Genomic DNA, 19,886 nt, shown 5'->3' with positions numbered 1-19,886 from the left:
CAGGTAGGAATCCAGAGATTATTATCTTTGAGGTCCTGTTTTAATTTGGATACTAAATATTCCAACTCTCCCAACAGAATATCGTTCCTAGTTCTACCTATGTTGTTGATTCCTATGTGGACCATGACAACTGGATCCTCTTCCCTCCCATTCCATTGTCTCCAATCATGAGAAGATATCTTTAGCCCTGTCACCAGACAGGCACACAACCAGGCACTCAGTTACAGCTGCAGACTTCAGTATTTATCCCCTTGACTATACTTTCCCCTATCATTAGGAGTCTCCCATTTAAGATGGAGATGTGGAGAAATTTTTGCTCTTAGGGTCATTAGCCTGTGGTGTTCTCTTCCCTAGAGAAAAGATCCAAGAAGAACCAAGATCCTTTTCCACTGTTGTCCTTATGTCATTCTTTACCATGAGGGCTACTTCACCTCCTTCTTTATTCTGTCCATCTTTTTGAAATGTTGTGTATTCTTTTTCACTCCCCCCACTTGAATGACATCCTGCACTATGATGCTATGGTCAGTCTGCCATCCACCTTGCAGTACTTGATCTCATCCACACGGGTAACAAGTACCTCATACCTGTTGGCCAAAGTAAAGGGCTGACATATTTCCATCACTACATGATGGATCCCCATACCTGCCTGACTCATAGCCACACCCTCTGACCCTAATCATTGACCAAGTCTAAAGTTCTACATAACCTATGAGGCGTGTCTGCCTCATGGAATAAAGTGTTCAGATAGTGCTCCCCCTCTCTGATGCCCTGCAATTTCTGCAGCTCTGACTCCAGATCAGCAACTCTGAGCTGAAAACAAAAAACTACTGCGGATGCTGGAAATCCAAAACAAAAACAGAATTACCTGGAAAAACTCAGCAGGTCTGGCAGCATCGGCGGAGAAGAAAAGAGTTGACGTTTCGAGAAGGGTCATGAGGACTCAAAACATCAACTCTTTTCTTCTCCGCCGATGCTGCCAGACCTGCTGAGTTTTTCCAGGTAACTCTGAGCTGTAGTTGCCCAAGCTGCGACATGTACTGCAAATATGGTTATCCAGGAAGGCTATGTTGCAGTTACAGCACACCACTTGCCCTGCTGTGTCTGCCTGGCATTTTTATTTATTTGATTAGTTAACTAGTTACTAATTGAGTATAGTAATAGCAAGCTACAGTCTCCTAGGGCAGAATTTAATGTCCTCCCCATGATGAGTTTGGTGGCAGGGGGGGCCATTTAATCAGGTGGAAGGGTAGCAGATGGGGACCCCGCTGTCTTCCTGCCTCCATCCTGATTAAATCCGCAGCAGGAAGGTGCATAGACAGCCTTACTACCCTGCCATCAATTGAGGCCTTTAAGTGGGCGGGGGAGGCTTGTCATGCGGGAAACATGACAAGCAAACCCATGCGGGGTTGCTTGCAGGCTCCAAGGGGAGCTCACATTAAAAGGCACGGTGCCTGATTGAGGGACCCTGCATCAGAAAGGGGGGAGGCCCTCTGAGAGCTAACCTGCTGCCCTTGCTGCCGATGCCCCTCCCTGAAACCCCCACCCTGTGACCTGCCTCCAGCCATCACTCAGCTGTGGCCTCGGATCCAGCAACATACTAGGCCTCGGATGGGTGTTGTACCGGCAGTAGCCCCACTCCCCAGTGGAGCTGCTGTTCAATAGAACTGCCGGCCAGCCAGAGGCCAGCAGTTCTCAGTGGGCAGAGCTTCTTCCTCTGGGGTCCTTGATCCCAGGGAAGGTATGCTGCTCTCCAGTTAAGTGCCTGAAAGGCACTTAATATGGCAGGCTTTCCCTAAAAGAGGCTACGGGGAGGCAGGGAATTGGGGGGGTGCTCTCACCAGTTCTCCAGCTGGTGGGCGAGACCTTCCCTTACCTCCATTAAATACAGCACCTAATTTGGAGACAAAAGAAGAACACTTACCAGCTAATGCACGTAGAACAAAAGACTAAAAAGTAGCACCTCCTCCCCTTCTATACCAAATTACCAATTACACCAAATTTCTGGCTTCAGCTCTCAGTGAAACAGAGCACTCTGATCCTCGATCACTCTGTGCTGCACACTCACATGCAGAATATACCGAATGACTGACTGAACATCCATATCTCCCCGTGGTAGAAAACTCCAAAGATTCACAACCATTTGAGTGAAGAAAGTTTTCCCCATATCAGTCCTAAATGGCCAACCTCTTATTTTGAGACTGTAATTAGACTATTTTTCTGCAAGTGTCTGCATTTTTTGAGGTTTTCTCTGCTTGCCTAAAGTTTCAGCATTCTACATGGAATGGTCTGGCTGATCTTGTAGCTCTTTTTGTGACATTTAAAGTATTATGCTAAACGAAGTTGCTTCTCAGGTATGTGGCCTATTAGAGCTTTCTTTGGGAATTGAATATGACTTGGAGAATGAAGAGAAGCCATGTATGGTAGGACAAGCTGCTAAAGAGGGAGGACGGAGAGGGAGCAGAACACTCAGCAGGAGGCCAGATCCTTGGAAGAAGGGAACTTCAGGGAACAATCCTCTTACCTCAACATCAGCAGGGACCTATGTAGGAGTTTTCTTTGCTTCACAAAAGCAATAGTAGCTAAAATCAATCATCTACTACAACCACAACTGCCACTTGGCAAAGACAAAGGCAGCTCAGCTGTCGATTTTTATGCCTGTAGCTCCTGTAGGACTACTGCTGGAGATGGTGACAATGTTTTGCAGTCTTCAGTGAACTGTTTATATGGGATACCAAAACAAAAACAGAATTACCTGGAAAAACTCAGCAAGTCTGGCAGCATCGGCGGAGAAGAAATCAGCTTTTAGCTTTTTGTTTTTATGTTTATATGGGATGTCAGTTAGGCTGTCTGGAGAATGAGAAACCCAGACCTCATCCCCTTTTGCCAGAGACCTGCAGGAGGAATAACTATGTTGATTTGCATGGGTTGCAGGATTCCCCATTGTGCATTGTTCTACTGACTACATGTACATTGCCTTGCATGCTTCTCATGTGAACTCTGCCATATTCATAAAGAGGTGATTCCACTTCCTCAATGTGCAGCTCGTTTGCAACCACAGGCAGTGTATCGTGCAGCTAACTGTCCACTATCCTAACAGTCATGATTCTTTCATTCTGCAGCAGTACTCTATTCAAACTGTATTTGAACCAGAATGGCAAATCAAAGCCTGGCTACTGAGTGACAAGTGTTATCCATTCATTACATGGCTCATGACTCTGATTAGGATTCCCACACATGTATACATGGCTCCAATGAGAGCCATGCTGCTAAAGAGAACATTATGGAACAAACCACCAGAGTCCTTAAACAATAGGCTAGATCTTCCAATAAAAGGAGCAACAAACTTTGAGATGTTTGTCACTGTTGCGCATTGTATGCCAGAGGAAGTCCAGATGCATCACATATATGGTACTTTTACATAAACTTCAACTTTCCATGGGCAGAGATGCACTGCCAGGACCCCTCTATTGATTCCTTCAACACTGACTTCGCAGGGGTAGGTTTGTGCTAGATGCCATAAAGTTGCCCAGAAATTTGCACCATTCTGCCTAGAGCATTTAATTGCAGGCGTAGGACGAGGGTGTGAAGTGATTTAAGGTGGAAGCTGTATCAGGAAGGCCTTTTTCTTAGACAAATTGTTTTTAAAAGTAAACTTGCTGAACACCCACCCTTCGTCCTAGTCATCCACTCCCACCCCACTCATTCCCCCACTCCCCATACCCTAACCCATCCCACCCAACCCCCCTACTCCCCCAACCAACCCACCCACTCCTCCAACGAACCCACCCACGCCCACGAACAGTCATCGACCTGAAACGTTAACTCTGTTTCTCTCCACAGATGCTGCCTGACCCGCTCAGTGTTTCCAGCACTTTCTGTTTTTATTTCAATAAATATTAATGCAGTTTACCATTTGTTTCATTTTAAGTCCTTTTTAATTTATGTCAAGACTTTTGCATGTTTACTTACATGAAATTAAAGGTTAAACAAATTTATAAAAGCAATTAAAAGTCTTTGAAAGATTAAAAACAGTTAAAGAAATGGTTGAGAACTTTAAAAGAAACTCACCTCAGTTCACTGCAAGGCTACCAACTGCAAGGGGCATTCCTTGTGCTGCTGGGGCACTTCTGTGTCTCGCCAGTACCCCTCATGGTTACCTTCGCTGATGGCTCCATCCTGCAACCAGGACAGGAAGTCCCTAAAACTCCAGCGCAAAAAAGGTAAAGACATAATTTTTATCATGAAAAGCAGTGAGTGCCTGGGCCTCACCACTAACTGGAAGAAATCATTCAATATTTCTACTGCCTGGACCACTTTGGAGGAGCAGTGCAGTTCTCAGCTGTTTAGGAATTGAGCTTTATGGTAGTGTGTTTCATGTTGCACAACATAGTCAATATTCAGGAAGAGCCCATAGGCTATCAGACCAGAAGCTGAGAAGTGGAAGTATGAGGCAGCGGAGGAAGAAGAGGAAATGGAGGAGGAAGTACAAGACAAAATGGAGGAAGATGAAGGAAGGCTACAACATAGCTAACCCCTTACTATCAGGACTCCATGTGATCAGATTATTCATGAGCAATACCAGTAACCTCAATTCTATCTGCCCATTCACCAACAATCCCACACCTTTCCTTACCTTTCCTTTCTTGTTAACTATCACACTGGCTTCTATCTGACAACACTTATTGGTTCCCCCATCAGTTGACCATGGAATTAAAAACCAACACCAAATGCAAAGTCAAATCCAAATTTATGAAATCAATCATTAAATAACTCATACAAAGTGAAGCTAACCACTCTTGTGCATTCCCTTAGTGTCCACCTTCCATGTACCATTTACCTTTTAAAGTGCTTCTATGAGATAATTCCCCAGTGGCTGCAGCATAGGAAGTGGAAGGCTTCTGGTATTTGTTGAGAATGCAGACGGTCTTAGAAGATAACCTTAAGGAGACTGGGCCTCAAGGGCCCTGGCTGCAGACTGCACCCTCTTGCCATTGAGCTGCATCAGCCTGTGCTGGCTAGCTGACAGCAACAGCAAGTGTGCTGTAGAAATGGCAGGGGTGGGATCAGGCATGCTGTCATTTTGAGAGAGGACAGCATATTCATGTTCCTTGGAGCTACTGCCATTTTCCCAGGATAGGACCTTAGCAGTTTTGGTGATCTGTTTGAGAATAACTCGATGAACTGTTGTGATGTTCTAGAAACCCCTTTCAATGCGCAATGTTCAACACCATTCGCGACTCCTCAGATACTGAAGCAGTCCATGTCCAAATATAGACAATATCCAGGCTTGGGCTGACAAGTGGCAAGTAACATTCACGCTGCACAAGTGTCAGATAATAACCATCTCCAACAGAGAGAATCCAACCATCGCCCCTTGATGTTCAATGGCATTACCATCACTGAATCCCCCACTATCAACCAGAAACTGAACTGGACTAGCCATATAAATACTCTGGCTACAAGAGCAGGTCAGAGACTAGGAATCCTGTGACGAGTAACTCATCTCCTGACTCCCCAAAGCCTGTCCACCATCTACAAGGCACAAGTCAGGAGTATGATGGAGTACTCCCTACTTGCCTGGATGAGTGCAGCTCCCACAAGAAGCTTGACACCATCCAGGACAAAGCAGCCCGCTTGATTGGCACACACCCACAAACATTCACTCCCTCCACCACCAACGCACAGTAGCAGCAGTGTACCATCTACAAGATGCATTGCAGGAATTCATCAAGGCTCCTTCGACAGCACCTTCCAAACCCACGACCACTACAATCTAGAAGGACAAGGGCAGCAGATAGATGGGAACACCACCACCTGGAAGTTCCCTTCCAAGTCACTCACCATCCTGACTTGGAAATATATCACTCTTCCTTCGCTTTCACTGGGTCACAATCCTGGAACTCCCTTCCTAACAGCACTGTGGGTGTCCCTACATGGACTGCAGTGGTTCAAGAAGGCAGCTCACCACCACACTCTCAAGAGCAACTAGGGATGGACAATAAATGTTGGCCCCGCCAGCGAAGTCCACATCCCATGAATGAATAAAAAATACAGTAGTACCTAGAGCATGATAACAGCAGTCTAAGTGTTGAAGGCAGCAGTCATATTCCAAAGCAGCAGTTGGAGCTTTGGTAGCTGCTGGTCGAGTTACAAGAAGCTATTTGTACTAAAATAGAAACTGTGGCCTGAATTTTGCCGAAGCAGCAGAAGTCCTGCTGCCCACCATGGCACTGAGGACTGGTGCCGCCACTGTATGGAAGCAGCCTTTGTCAGCAAGGACCCCCTCTATGAGCCAAAGAATGCCTAAAAAGGAGACCACACCACCACCCAGAGCTCACTGGGAGGCCGCCAGAGTTCACCTAGTAATTTCCCCATACTACGATGGGCTGTCGCATTGCAGGCAAAATGCCTGCAGAGTCAGGAGGAGGCCCTTAATTGACTGTTAAGTGGCTCAATTGAGTTCTGGGCAGGCAGTCAATCTGCCATATTTGCCATCCTGGCAAAATAACACAGTGGCGGGAAGACGTTGGGCACAAAACCCAAAGCCTCCCCACACTATTTTGTCAGCCTTCCCACCTCCCAAGAATGATAAAAAGATCGTAAAATCCAGCTCTGTGACAATGATATCAGTTGCTGCATCACGATAGGTTCCACAGATGTGCTGATGGAGGTGACCATCTGTTACACATTGGAAAGGAAGGGCTCTAAACTTTACACAAAGCCCCATGTCAAATTGAAGATGCTTGTTGACATTGTGCACAGGTTTTCTGGCAGGCTTTCCAGTTTATAGTGTTCGGTGTTCATCGGCCTTCTTTTGTAGCCTCGGCTATGAAAGGCTTCATCTGATTCCTCTGCAGAAGAATTAGTGTATGAACTCACTCTGTATGAGCTGGCACCTTTGGTGTCCAAATTGCTGTGCAATTGTGCCCAGAATCTCTCTGCTATCCTATTCTCTAAAGTAGCAGACTCTGATCTGACAGCTATAAATGTAAGTTCCATTGACTGTGGCTAGAACATTTAGCTACATAGTGCCCGTATTTTCAACACTGTGTATGCTGTTTAAAGGCCAGAGTAACATACATGCCAAAAGTACATACTTCTGGCCTGACAGCATTTTGGGTACGTCATTAGCACAAGCGCTGGGACTGTGCACCAGAGGTATACAGAATGCACAGATCTGACTCTAGCAGTGCCGTTTTCAACCTCAAGATTCCAGCTAACATTTTCTGTTAATCACATACAATTGAACATGCATTCAGCAACTGGAAAGACCCACCACCAGCACTGTTTAAATGAGATGATGATCCCAGTTTATAACATTCATTTTGTACACCCATCAGCCTTCTCTTGTAGTCAGAGCCATCAAAGTCCTTGTCTGATTCCCCTGCAGAAGAATTAGTGTGCAGTCTTATGCAGAATAGGCGCATCATCAGCCTATAATGTTGATCTGACTCCAGCAGGTTAGTTTCTGATTGATTTCTACTGACTTTATGTCGCGTTAGTAGAAGTTTTTGGAGGTTTGGACTGGGTTGTTGAAGTCTAAATGAAGTGGTTGGGATGTGGTGAAGGCCTTGGTTCTTACTTCAAGGGTTCTTGCTTCCAGGCATGGCTGCTATAGCTTCTACCCACGCCACCCCCCCCCCCCCCACCCCCTCCCAATACATGCAGCATGATCAGGAGAATAAGCAGAGCCAACTCTTAGGACACAAACTGCTCAAAGTGGGTGGCAGAGGAGGGGAAGAAGAGGTCACAACCCATGTCCACACAGGGTCCTCCTATCTCATACTCAGCAAGGAAAGAGTACGTGCAATACTTCATTTCACTAAAGTGGTTCTCACTGAAATCTGCTACTTTTTTTAGGCAGACCTGCACCCTCAGAGCAGGGCAAAGACGGCAGTGGCTGTAAAGGAGACCATTGCTATGAGCTTCCAGGATGCCTTCCAGGCTGGAGCAGGTTATATCTCCACAATCTCAAAGTTTTCCATCAACTGCATGCAAAGAGAGGAAAATATATTGCATTCTCTCTTTCCAGAGGGAAGCAGGCAGAGGAGCACACAGCTTCACCAAGATAGCAGGCTTCCAATGGTGCAGTGTACCATTGAACTTACACACATCACTTTTCAGGCGCCACATGTAAATTCAGAGATGTATCACAATTGCAAAGGATTCCAATCCCTTAACGGGAGGGTCCATATTTAGCGCATCGTGCAGGCCAATGCACAGTATCTTGGATTAGTGTTTGTGCCTCAGCTATTTACAATCTATATCAATGACATGGATGAGGGGATCAAGTATAATGTATCGAAGTTAGCTGACAATACAAAGTTCGGTGGAAAAGTAAACTGTGAAGAGGACGCAATGACGTTGAGTGAGTGGACAATGGCAGATAGAATATATTGTGGGGAAGTGCAAAGTTATCCACTTTGATAGGAACAATTGAAAAGCGGAATATTTTTAAATGGGTGTTGACTAGGAAATGTTGCTGTTCAGAGGAATCTGGGTGTCGCATGCACATCATGGAGAATTAACATGCATGTACGGCAAGCAATTAGGAAGAAAAATATTATGTTGGCCTATATTGCAAAGGGATTGGAATATAATAATAAAGAAGTCTTATTACAGTTATATAGGATGTTGGTGAGACCACATCTGGAGCACTGTGTACATCTTTAGCAACAATTAACCAGCAGTGTCCGCATGTCTTTATTCCTAATGGAGGATACGATGCCTGCCATTAATTGAGCAGCCTTGACTGAGGCCATGGCTAATGACAGGTCTGAAAAAGCCAAACATGACAGCATGTTCATACCTAATCCTCTTTCTAACATCCCACTTTCATCCCTCATCGCACAATCTCTTCTGATTTACAAGCTGTGAATGATCTAAGAATGCTTTCCCACCCACCCACTGCAACCCTACTCTGTGCCTTTCTCCTTTCAAGAACTGCAACCTGGTCAGGCAATGCTGCGTGACCAAGTAGTGAACGAAGAAGAATGGACTGATTAATAATTTAACAACATAAGAACAAGGAAGGATGTAATTGTTTAAAGGCAGTGCAACAAAGGCTCAATATTACTGTAGGAGTGGATTATCCTTCAGGGTGAGATTAAGTAGACTAGTTCTATATTACCTAGGATGTAGAAAAATAAGAAGTGACCTAATTGAAATTTATAACATTCTTAAATGGCATGACAGGACAGATGTTGGGAGGATGTTTCCCCTAGCTGGGGAGTCAAGAACAAGGGTTCACGATCTCAGAATAAGGCGTCAACTGTTTAGATCTGAGAGGAGACATTTCTTCATTCAAAGGTTGTGAAACTTTGGAATTCACTACCCCAGAGAGCTATTCAGTCATTTAGCATATTCAAGACAAAGAGTGATAGGTTTTTGGGGTATGAAGGGAATTAAAGAATATGTGGATAGTGCAAGAAGGTGGAGCTGAGGCAGATCAGCCATGTTCTTATTAAATGGCGGAACAGGCTTAAAGGGTCAAATGACCTACTCCTGCTCCTATTTCTTATGTTGTTAAATTATTAATCAGTCCATTCTTCCTTGTTCACTACTTAGTCATGCAGCACGGCCTGAACAGGTTGCAGTTCTTGAAAGGAGAAAGGCACAGAGTAGCATTGCAGTGGGGGATGGGAAAGCATTCTTAGATCATTCGCAGCTTGTAAATTAGAAGAGATTGTGTGATAAAGGATGAAGTGGGATGTTAGAAAGAGGATTAGGTATGAACATACTGTCATCTTTGGCTCTTTCAGACCTGTCATTGGCCATGGCCTCAGTTGAGGCTGCTCCATTAATGGCAGGCATCGTATCCTCCATTGGGAATAAAGACATGCAGCTGTACCTATGCACAGCTGGTTAATTGTTGCTACCTGCGGGTTAGTCCATATTGTCCTGCGAGATAGAGGGAAATATGTCAGTGAATGTGGTGGAATTGTTTGGGTGATCTGTCTGTCATGGTTGAATAGCTGGCAGTGAGTGCATGTTGTAAGTTGTGGGTGTGAAACTTGGAGCAGTGCTCAGTGTGTAAGCTTGAGTGAAGCTATGAATGTGAGGTAAGAGTTGTGTTGATAGAGGTGCTTGGTAGGTCAGTGAAAGGACATTGGTGAATTGAGCACTGTGAGCCTAGTGATTCAATTGTAAGGATGCAGCACTTAAATGTTGTTCAGTCCATTGTGGGGTTTTACTTGGAGCTGGTGTACTTGGTGACCGCCTTTGTCCCTTCTGACACGGCGTGCTTGGCCAGTTCCCTGGGCAGCAGCAGGCGCACGGCGGTCTGGATCTCCCGGGAGCTGATGGTGCTGCGCTTGTTGTATGTGAGGTCATTAAACATCTGTATCCAGATCCCGGATCTACACTGTTGGCATTGACTGTGATGATTATCTACTCGCACATCCTTTGTAGTGCCTTCTAGAGGACCTCCTGGTCTCCTGTGGCAAGAACACCTTGTTTTTCATTTGTTCATGGAAGTTGGGCATCGCTGGCAGGGCCAGCATTTATTACCCGTCCATAATTGCCTTAAGAAGCAGATGGTGTATTGTCTTCTTGAACTGCCGGAATCCATCAGGTGTAGGTATACCCACGGTGTTGTCAGCATTGTTGAATGGGGTACCAATCAAGTGAGCTGCTTCATCCTGATGGTGTTAAGCTGCTAGTGTTGTTGGAGCTGCACTCATCAAGGTAACTGGAGAGTATTCCAGCACACTCTTGACTTGTGCCTTGTAGATGGTGGACAGACTTTGGGGAATCAGGAAGTGAGGTATTCGCTGCAGAGTTCTCAGCCTCTGACCTGCTGTTGTAGCTACAAAATTTACACAGCTGGCCCAGTTAATTTCTGGCTAATGGTAGCCCTGAGAATGCCGATAGGGGTGGATTGACTGATGGTAATGCCTTTGAATGTCTAGAAGAAATGGTTAGACTCCCTCTTGTTGGAGATGGTCATTGGCTTGCACCTGTGTGGCACGAATGTTGCTTGCCACTTATCAGCCCAAGTTTGAATGTGGCACGAATGTTACTTGCCACTTATCAGTCCAAGTCCAAGTCCAGGCCTTGCTGTAACTCTTTCGAGTTATCAACAGATCGCATGTAACTCTTTCGAGTACATTCACAGTTCTTGGTTTCCGGGAGTGGGACATGAACCCACAACCTTCTGATTCAAAGGCGAGGGTGCTATGAACTGAGCCACAGCTGACACCTCTCCAGGCCTTGCTGTACTCGGACATGAACTGCTTCATTATATGAGGATTTATGATTGGAACTGAACACTGTGGAATTATCAGTGAACATTCCCGCTCCTGATCTTATGATGGAGGGAAGGTCATTGATTAAGCAGCTGAAAATGGTTGAGCCAAAAACCCTACTCCATGGTTTTAGTACAACGGTTATCAGGGCCCATAGCCTTTGCTGCATCCAGTACACGCAGGACTGTTTTTATCATGTGGAATAAATCAATAAATCAGTGATGCTGAGTTTCTCAGGCGAAGGCCAAGGTGGATCTCCACTTGGCAGCGCTGGCTAAATATGGTTGAAAACTTTTCAGCCTTGTTTCTTGCACTGTTGTACTGAGCTCTGCCAACATTAACGATGAGCCTCTGCCTCTTGTTACTTGCTTAATTGTCAATCACCACCCACAACTAGGTGTGGCAGGACTGCAGAGCTTGATCTAATCCATTGATTGTGGAGTTTCTTAGCTTTCTTTGTACCATATTTAACATGCAGGTGGTGCTGTGTTGTATATCACCAGTTTGGGCACTTCATTTTAGGTATGCCCACCACTGCTCCTGGCATTCTCTTCACTCTTCATTGAACCATGAATTGTCTGCTGGCTTAATGGGGTGAGGGAAACACAGTTCATGAGATTACAGATTGTGGTGGAATACAATTCTTCAGCTGATGAGCCACAGTCACTCATAGATGCCAAGCTTTGATCTGTAAACTTGTTCGGAATCTATCCCTTGGTGTAAAGGTGGAAGGGAGATGTACTGTGGCCACTCCTACCAATACCGTCAGGGACAGCTGTATATGTGATAGGTTGATTGATGAGCACATAGTCAAGTAGGTCCTATTGGAGAGTATCAGGAATTAGCAATTAAATTAAGGAACAGGACCTCAAGGGTTATAATCTCTGGATTGTTACCTGAACCGCATGCAAATTGGCATGGAGATAGAAAAAATTAGGGAGGTGGCTGAAGGAGTGGTGTGGGAAAATCGTAGCCATTACTGAGACATGACTACAAGACTACTGGGAACTAAATGTGTTAGGTTATAAGGTCTACGGAAACGTAAGAGAAAATGGTAGCGAGGAAGAGTAGTCTACGTGACTAAGGATGAAATCACTTCGTTGATAAGAGAGAATGTCAGAAGAGGCAAACTGGCAATGGAGACATCAGAAGTAGAGTTAAGAAATAGAAAAGGATTTAAGACTAGTGGAAGTTGTGTGCAGGCTTTCTGTCAGCAGCCATGAAGTAGTAGATTGTCTAAAAGCAGAGATTTGGCGAGCCTGTAGTGAAGTCAGAGTAGTTTTAAGGAGAGATTTTAATATCCATATATTTCGGGACAAGCAGACTGAAGAAATTCACTACCTTTCTGGCATGTGTCCAGGATAATTTTCTGTAGCAGCGTTTCCCAGAGCCAATGAAAGGGCATGCCTTATTAGATTTAGTAATGAGCAATGAGCCAGATTTTGATAACAGCCTAACATTGCATGAACATTTATCTTATAGTGATCGTAATATGATAAAGTTCAGCATAATGTTTGAAAGGGAGAAATGTTGCACAGCTACTAGGGCAGAATCTTCCGTTCCCACCAGCAGAGGGAAGCGTGGCTACTGGGGGAACTTAATTTGGCGTAAAGCCAAAAATCGATTTCCCGACAGTGGGATGAACTCTAGGAATTTTGTTCTTGGGACTTTAAAGGTGGGTCGAGCTTCTCGACGAACAAGGTTGGAAATCCCTTTTGCAAGCATTAGCACATTAGCATGAATATTAAAAGGCCACCTCACTAGAATTAAGACCCCGCCCTGCCAAATGAAGTTCCCCACCAGTGAGAAATTAGAACGTTCACTTTTACGACTGTATATAAGTGGCGTGCACCTAGTGAGCTTCACTTCTTCCATGACTTTGATGTGATTAGACAATGCTTTTGTCTTCTTGGGGACCACTCACAACTTGACACATTTCGGATGCTAGTAGAACAGGTTATGCGAAGGCTGGACACAGGAGGCAAGCTAAGTGTGGAAGGGCAGAGGGTAGAGTAGAACAGATGCTGAACATGGGAGGCAGGGGAAGGCTGGCAAGGGGGGAGATTATCCAAGGAAGGAAGAGGCAGCTGGGTGGGAGATGAAGGTTTACAGGCACGGATGGTTGGAGAGAGCCAGTCCTAGGGGGCAAGATTGGAGCGGTCGATGGTAGGGTCCTGCGGGTTGAAGTGAGGGCACTGGGAGGAGGAGGGAACAGTCAAGTCAGAGATGGGAAGTGGGATGCGACAGGTTGGCAGGTCCAGGGTGATAGTCGAGTAGGTGAAGGTTTCATGGGAGGGGTAATGGAAACGAACTACACAGGTGGCTCGGATATTGAGAGGGGTCAGGATGGGCATGGGGAAGGTAACAGGCGTAGGCTCTGAGGGGAGGGAAGGCATGTGGAGGTGGATGGTAATAGGGTCCAGGGTAACAGGGAGGTTCAAGGTTGGTGGGTGGAAGTTGGTGTTGTACGGGGAGGGTAGAAGGTAGTGGAGCAATTCTGAAAACTAACACGCACCATTTTTTCCAGTTACAACAAGGCAACACAGTTGGTTTAAAACTGTGATACCTAGATGTGGGAGGAGGGTATTTTCGGGTGGGTGGAGTTCAAGGTCAGTACAATTGGCCAATAGAAAGGACAACCTAATAATCATGAGGCAGCTGGATGACAACCATGCTCAATTGTGTCCTCCTTTCTGTAGTGAAGCCCCACACGGCAGCAGGTTTGTTCCCATCTCATGGGGCTCATAACATCAAGATCCCAGCAAGGTCTGGAGCTGCTGTCCATTCTGTGCAATTTGCAACCTGCTGCTGTCAGAGGGAGGGACAAAGGGATGGAGGGAGCTGGATGCCTCCAAGGTGAATGGCTGGTGGATGGCCGCGAACTCCAAACCTCTATCCTCCCAGGTGAATGGTCATGCCTGACAAGGGCTCATGTGGTTAGTCTTCCTATGCTGCCAAGGCTATATTCTCTCTGTGGAGTCTCAAGGGTATTGGAGGCAAGCTGAATCGTGTCAGAGGGAGGTTCCTTGCACATGACTTCTCATTACCCTGGTCAAGGAGCAATGTCTTCATGCACAGTCATGTATGAATGGTCCTCCAGGATGCCCTTCACCTGGAACGGATGGGGTGGGGATACCAGCCAGGATTTTAAGGCCCCTCCCACTCAGCAGGATATTATGGTCCCACCAAACTGAATGGAGATTTAAATGGCTCACTGCATCCACCGGGGGGAGACACACCCGTGGGGCTACAAAATCCTGGCCACCATATCTAGGCTGAAGCCAGGCACGGATTAGCAATGGCTTGTGGCTCTGAGATGGAGGGAAAACTGTAAATGATATGCTCATTAGATTAATTACTTCAATTCGTTCACAGATCTACTAAGGCATAGAGGGTGCAGGCTCCAGGCAACCCTACCTTTCTACTGGCTCACATTCAGATGAGGAGAGGGAGGGCCTGTCGCAGGTTGGCACAGAGCAAGGAGGAGCAATGGCTTGAGCAACAAGAGGCAGCAAGGCCTTAAGAAGGTCAGGATGCTGGTGAACAGGGTCCACTGCAACAGCGAGCAATGGCCTGACCACGGATGTATTGCAAGTGGTGCAGCTATCCACAGCTGAGCAAAAGGCAATGCCACAGTCGCCTACAGATGTCCCAGAATGTGGTTGGACACATCTGCCAGCTTCCCCACGATGACCTGCGGCTGCACGGGCTTGGAGGGAATCCTATGCCGGTCTATTGAAGGTCACTGCTGCTTTAAACTTCATTGCGGGGACCTGTGCGGCATCTCCCAGTCAGCAACACACAAGTGCATACAGGAGGTGACAGATGCCCTGATCAGGGGAGCACACCAATTTGCCCAATTCCACATGGATACCAAAAGCCAGGCTGTAAGAACGTTGAGACTTGCAGCAATCTCAGGTTTCCCACATGAAGGGCACTGTTGACTGTGGCCTTGAGTGCTCCCTGGCAACAGCCAGTCACATTCATCAATAGGAAAGGATTCCACTCTTTTAATGTGCAGCTCATATGTGATTACAGAAGGCAAATCCTGCATGTTTATGGTCAGTTCGTAGGGAGACCTCACAATGCCTACATTCTGACTCACTCCCAGGTGCCACTGGATTTTGAAGAACCTCAGCGATTGCAGGGCAGCTGCCTCGCGACATCACCAGAAGACCTGGCTGATGAAGCCAGTTTGCCATCCGCACAGTACTGCTGAGGAGAGCTACAATGATGCACATGACTCCACCCTGGCAGATTAAGCTGCCAACACATTTCTTTAACTTTTTGCTTTTCTATCCTCTGGCTGGAAGGCCCCAGCTCCTTTTTGGTTGCAGGCATTATTCTTTTCTCTAATGTACCTTGATTTATGATAGCTGAATTAAATTGCACTAGTCTGCCCTGTTGGTGGTTTGCTCCTTTGCATGCACCAAACTATTCTAATATGCAGAGCCCTGGTGCTACATGCACACATTAGAACCTGCACATCACTCCATTCTCCCGCGGCCTCGGGCACCTATGAGTAAAATTGTGATTTCACCCTTTCCCTCACAAAGTCCGTGTGCATGGCAATTTGGAAGCAATATTAAATCTAACCTTGGCAGGGATGCACTCATGTCACCCTCACACCTGTTCCCAAAAGGGCACCAACTTGGCAGAGAGCTCTTTCAGGCAGAACCAGATAGGTGGGTTCTCAGGGAGGAGCAGTATGAGAACACCATTTGGCCCCTCGAGATCGCACCTCCATGCAGACTTATGAGGGAAGATCATATTCCTGCACCCCAATCACCACTCGCTCATTGTAAACCCATATCCCTTGACATCTTTATCCTGCCAGGGGGTTTTGAGTTAAGTCAGGAGTCCACTCACCTGCAGTGCAGCTCACCTGCACTATGGGTTGCTGAGGTGAAACCACTGCGAACCCTCCAATTGCAAAGACTCCTACAAGTCTCAGTACTAAATGGACTTAGCATTAGTGTGAGACTGTGATCTGTCATTGTGGACATTCCTGCCAAGGTAAACTTGTTTCCTGCATGGACTGTTCAGAGGCCTGTTAGAGCTGCTGATACTTCACATGGATAGCCTCACAGTCCTCAGCACGGTCCAGCACCCGGGCCCATGCATTAAAACTCCGGTCCTTCAATGATGTCCGATGCACTTTGGTTGCAATTCCTTTATATGAGATCTACTGCCACCTTTGATTAGAAGACAAGCAAGCCAAACAAATCCCCATGTGAGGTCTGACATAGGCTTCAGTCAACTACACACACATCTTTTAAATCCTACACTCAAATCCCTCTTGCATCAAGGCTAATTTGCCCACTGCTTCCTTACTTGCAGCCTTCACCTGCACGTTAGCTCAAAATGACAAATCACAAAGGAAGGCCATTAATGATTAGATGTGCCCACCACAGTTTCCTCCAGACATGTAAGGCAGCCTCTGGTTTTCTACCGTTAAGATGACAGTGTAGAGCTTCACTCTCTCAGCCCTGAAACTGCATCTACAGTGTTACTTGCCACTCATATAGCAGATTTAACTCCCTTCGAGTATTCGTGGCATCTACCCACATCTCACATCAGGGCGACAGCAGCAGGAGATGCAGTGCCCTTGTTGACCACATTTTCAGAGGTCAGAACATGGCGGGCTGCAAGTAATGGTTTGCATGATGTATGGTCAGGCAGCACGCTCACAAATGATGGCCAATGCTTAATAGTGCACATGTGGGATTATTGAGCAATCACTATGTTGATAATGTAAGAGAAATGAATCTGTAGGAATTTATTGTAGGAATCTAATGAGGGACCACATTTCAGACCCTTAAATGCCTGAAACCGTTGAAGCAACTAGCAGGAAGATGGAATCCAGGAAACTTCCAAACAGTGCAGTGAACATATATCTAAATGTGTCAAAATTATACACAATGGTTGTACAGCTGTCCTACCTGTGTGCCTTCAATACTTCTTAATCTTTCTTTGCCTACCACTATGTCTAGCTGCAGCCCCAACATCCGCAGCTGAGTTGAAAGCAACCTCCTGACTGCTATGCCCTATTGACTGTGATGACTTAGGTGGGCGTCCTCTGGTGGCCTGAGACCTAGAGGGCTCCGCTCTGCTACGAGTCTCCTGTTCAGATGCAGGTACACCCTCCTTGGCCTGACCTGCCACAGGCAATGGGGTCACTAACAGAGGGGAGGTGGAGCAGCAGGACACCCTTGACATGTTCTGGGATAAAGCCTCTGGGATGCTTGGCTGACGCTCCTCCTCCCTGTGGGTGGCTGATGGCACCTCCCTGACTCCTTGAGGAGAAGGGGCACCTGGAGGGAGGTCGAGGTGCCCCATCCCCCTCTCACCTAGCCACTGCTGCACTACACTCATGGCTAGAGCAATGGATTTCAGGCCCAAGTGCATATCCAGCAGCCACTGTGCATTCTTTTGGACCTGGGTCTCCAAAGCAGCCACCACTCTGTCCATGGAGGCAGCCCGGCACTCTCATGCCAGAACCTTGACATCAGAAAGAATGTGGACATATTCCTCCAGCCTTCGGTCCAGTCTGCGTGTGGCCTCTGGCAACTCTGTGTGATGTTCCCCTGCCTGACTTTGCATCTCCAACATGTCTCCAATGGCTGAGTCCAGAGGCTCGTCATCTGCATGGGGCTGAGCAGGGGCCTGGTCTCCAGCAGTCCTTCAAATGTCAGAGACCTTGGCTGTCACTTCCTCTGCCTTATGGACCCATGTCAGTGATGTGCTCACCAGATTGTGACCCCGAGCCTACTCTAGAACGTGGTCCCACTGGGGTGATTATATCGGCACTGGTGGAGGGTGGAGGTGAACGCTGTGATGATGCATTCTCTGAGGCATTCTCCTCAGAGGTATGGTTGGACATGGAGCTGTGACTGGCCTGGGTTGATGACCTACCATTTTCTTACTGGTACCTGGAACAGAGAAAAGAAAAATTTAGTGATTGACTAAGCAGGCTCCTTAATTAAAGAAATATCTCATTCTGTGGGTGCACCTCACAACTGCAGACTGGATGCATCCTCACTGGCTTCCTGGGGGAGTCCTATCTCATCTTCAGCATAGGTATAGACCTGCTCCTCCCAGGCTATCTCTGCAACCTGCTCTTCATTAGGTATGAGGACTCGAATGTCCAGAATTCTGCCTCTGATCTGGGAGCGCCTCCATTTGTTGTGGGTGTTCTTGTCCTGCAGAAAGACAGAGGTATTGATTGACATCCCAATGGTTGCATTAGCAGTTGAGGAGCATGCATGCCTATGACAGCTGCTGAGCCTTCCCCAGTAAATGATTAAGAAGCAGGATGTCCTGCAACTCATCTAAGATTGAGAGCATGAAGTTGCTGGCACACATACAGTGCAGGTATCCCATTTTCTGGTGAGTGCAGCAACCCAAACTCTTCTGTGGCATCCCTGTGCACTCACACATTTAGACTGCTTGATGCCCTTATGAGTGTCAGTTTGCAGCAGGTAGACAGTGCACTTACCTGGCAGAACACAATCTTGTGGCACTGCGAGGCATTTCTGTGCTGGGCCCCATGGGCACTAACCTCCGCTGCGACCTCCATCCAGGCTGCCATGGTCAGACGGAAGGGCTTCCTGCTGCCATCCCAGAGAAACAAGACCTTCCGCCTTTCCTGGACAGGCTGGAGGAGAGTCTCCGGGGAGGCTTCGATGAATTATGGAGCCGCACATTGCTTTCTTTTCTGGGACATCCTGGTCTCGGCAGGATCTGGTGCCCCTGGCCTACAATGAGTCAATGGCTGTCTGGGTACCCTTTAAATATGGCACCCATACCTTCGAGCCCATTTGGTAATGATGGGGGCGGCAACTTCCTGCCCAAGCCCCACCATGAGATTTGCTGTGCTCTACATGGATACATAGGTAATGAGCTGAACAGTGCAAGATCATGCATGGTCAGCTGTCCTACCGCACTCCCACCCCCCAAACCCCACCCACCCCCCCCACCCTGGCGGAAATCACTCTGACTTTCGCCACCCCCCCCCCCCCCAACTCCCCAAACCCCCCGCCGAACTTAGGACAGAATCTTCTATTCTGTGTCCAAGAGTCTAGATTTAGGCAAGGCTGACTTAAATGGGCTCAGTCAACTGGGTAAATCTGTTAATAGGTAAAATGGCAAAAGATCAGTGGGAGGTGTTGGGAGGAACACAACAATATGATACAGAACCAATTTATACCCCTAAGGGCAAGGGATCTACTTGCCAAAAAAGATAGCCATGAACAACTAAAGAGGTAAGAGACAACATTAAACTAAAATAAAAAGCATGCAAAAATTGAAAGAATAGCATAGATTCAGGTAAATGGGAAAGATACCAAGAACAGCAAAGGGTGACAAAACAGATGGTAAGAGGTACAAAAAGCGAGTATGAAAAGAAGCTTGCAATCTGGACTCCTTAAAAACTGGGAACAGCAATATTATCAATGACAATAAAGAAATGGAAGACATGCTGAATAATTATTTTGCATCAGTATTTACAGTAAAGGAAGAGATCAGCAATCCAGACCTCCCAAGGAAACTAATGTTGAATCAGGTCATGGGCTCACCCAAATTAATGTAAGTAATAGAACAGTAATGAAGAAAATAATGGCACCAAAGAGTGACAAATCC

General features: G+C 46.6%; 1 long non-coding RNA gene across 1 annotated transcript in view; it reads left to right on the top strand.

Moving 5' to 3' along the window:
• LOC144687139 (uncharacterized) overlaps nt 1-14,708 on the top strand; it is a 29,665-nt gene extending 14,957 nt beyond the window's left edge. The window contains exon 3 of the long non-coding RNA XR_013578080.1: nt 14,622-14,708. This is a non-coding gene — a long non-coding RNA (uncharacterized LOC144687139). The remainder of the gene's footprint in view (nt 1-14,621) is intronic.
• Nucleotides 14,709-19,886: the final 5,178 nt, after the last annotated feature.

This window comes from Cetorhinus maximus, chromosome 12 (genome assembly GCF_964194155.1).
Source record: "Cetorhinus maximus chromosome 12, sCetMax3.hap1.1, whole genome shotgun sequence".
NCBI classification, from domain to species: domain Eukaryota; kingdom Metazoa; phylum Chordata; class Chondrichthyes; order Lamniformes; family Cetorhinidae; genus Cetorhinus; species Cetorhinus maximus.
Note: the sequence above shows the minus strand (reverse complement) of the source record. Positions and strands in the feature narration are given on the sequence as shown.